The sequence below is a fragment of the Scylla paramamosain genome, chromosome 34, assembly GCF_035594125.1.
Source record: "Scylla paramamosain isolate STU-SP2022 chromosome 34, ASM3559412v1, whole genome shotgun sequence".
NCBI classification, from domain to species: Eukaryota; Metazoa; Arthropoda; class Malacostraca; order Decapoda; family Portunidae; genus Scylla; species Scylla paramamosain.
Window position 1 is genome coordinate 402,501 of NC_087184.1, and position 2,500 is coordinate 405,000.

A 2,500-nucleotide genomic window follows, 5' to 3' on the forward strand; every position below is an offset into this window, starting at 1 on the left:
ACCTTTATCGACTTAGAAAATAAAAAAAAAACAACAACAAAATAAAGTCCACAAAACAGTAAACAGAAGCCAGATTCGAACGCGAGAACAACATTGGGGGACGGTTACTGTGATCCCGGTGACTGTAAACAAGTGGAACAGTTTTCTGTGTTTTGTGGCGAAATGAGAGCAAGTGGAGGCGGTGGAGGGACACATGGAGGAGTGGAGAAGACGTGAGGTGGAGAGATGAGGTAAATGGAGGATGAGGAGCAGGAGTTCGGTGTATTTAGTGACGTATTATTATCGTTAGGAGAAGTTTCTGTTTGTTATTACTCATATTCTCACTCATATTACCACTATCACTATCATTATTATGAGTAAGTGTGCAGTGTGAAGCAGTAGTCCCCCACACAGCCCCGTGACACACTGGAACACGCTCCGCCAATAAGGAAACTAACAATTTATAATCAAACCGGGGAAGCTTCATCACCCTCCGGAACTCCCCCGTAATGTAAGCTTACTAATTTCACTGCCTTCCTCTTCCTCTTCTTCCTCTTCCTTAAGGTAGAAAACAATTAGAATGTTTGTTGCAGAAGCACCTTTTATTAACCACCATAATGTACTTACCTACACCATTATATTTCATTTATTTATTTATTTATTTTTTTTCAATGTTTTTCGTCCTGTCTTTGTTATTACTGTCCCTCCCTCCCTCCCTTCCTCCCTCTCTCTCTCTCTCTCTCTCTCTCTCTCTCTCTCTCTCTCTCTCTCTCTCTCTCTCTCTCTCTCTCTCTCTCTCTCTCTCTCTCTCTCTCTCTCTCTCTCTCTCTCTCTCCCCCCCTCCCTCCCTCCCTCCCCCTGTGCTGTGTGTGTGTTCCTTCCATAGCCCTTCGTGTTCTTCTTCCTCTTCTTCCTCTTCCCATTCTTCTTCTTCCTGTTCTTCCTCTTCCCCCCCCTCCTCATGTTCTTCTTCCTCCTCTTGCTGTTCTTACTCTTCCTTCTCTACCTGTTCTTCCTCTTCTTCCTCTTGCTGTTCTTCCTCTTCCTTCTCTTCCTGTTCTTCCTCTTCCTCCTCTTGCTTTTCTTCCTCTTTCTCCTCTTACTGTTCTTCCTCTTCCTCCTCTTGCTGTTCTTCTTCCTCCTCCTCTTGGCGTTCTTCCTCTTCCTCGTGTTCCTGTTGTTATTTATTGTTGAGCTTACCAAAATGGGATGTGTTTTGGTTGACTAGCTTACAAAAAGAGTGGGATTCGCCCCTGTTGGCTTACCACCTCCTCATTTTAGGACGCTACCAAACGAAACCAGCGGCCCAAGTTGACTGTGAACCTGGCCACGGTTGGGCTGCTGTTGTTGTTTACCGAACGATAAATTGGTGACTCCAACTGGGCCTGACAGACAGCCTCTCTTGGCCCACTAGGTCTGCTGCTGTTTGTTAAGCGAATATGGAGGAAGAGGAGTAAGCGAATATGGAGGAAGAGGAGGAGGAGGAGGAGGAGGAGGAGGAGGAGGAGATAATGGGGAGTTTTCATAACTAGTGGTTGTCACCAGGTGGCAGACCAAACCTTTCTCTCACATACAAGCAATATCAGATATACCTACAGTGTTATTCTATTTACATGAAGATGCAATGGGCTTATATAATATATTTTTCTAGGTAATCCCTTCTAAGTAGTAACACAAGTAAAATCAAACTCTTTTCATGAACAAATGTATCTAAGTTGATTTTCTAGTGAATCGGCATTTAGATTTATTTGGTCATCTTAAGATTTCCAAATGAATACACTCTTGATTGGAAACGTCTTAATTTAGTAAATATAAAGGCAACATGTCTGTGACAGTCAAAAGTCCAAAGTACATACATCTCCTTCCTAGTTTATGGAAACGGCAATTTTAATAAAAAAAAAAAAATTGGCACTTCGAGTGTCCTGGCGATAGTAATGGTGTATCTCTAACCAAAACAAACACCTGACTCGGCCGCGCTGCTTCAACTTAAGAAACACGTTGTTGGACAAGAAGTTGAATGTTGGTGCGGTGCCCATCTCCACTACGTCCTAAGCAATGGATTACGGCAGCTGGACACTACAGCAGCAGCAGGATCGCCTGAGAGATGTTTGTTTTGCTTCTCGATTACTTTGCCTTGTCGCTCGCTTCGTGAGAGGGATGCTAAAATCCCCCCCAAAAAAAAAAAAAAAAAAAACTAGAGCCATATATCACGATGTTAGTGAGTAGGTTGTGTCATGCTATATAGTACAGTGTGATTTTTTATTTTTTTCATTGTTCAAATCAACAGTTTTTATACTTGTAATATGCTTTATTTAAGATAATGCTAGCTGTTTACTCGATAATCACACACAAAAAATATTAATTTGACCACATTCTGTCAATATTATCCATACCGGATATTGAAAAGTCGACACATCATTTCAATAGTATCATGATGATCAATGTTCTATGCATCTTTACGCACCTGGGATTTACTACAACAATATTTTAGCTCTCTTTCCTACAGTTAGATGAGCACCAA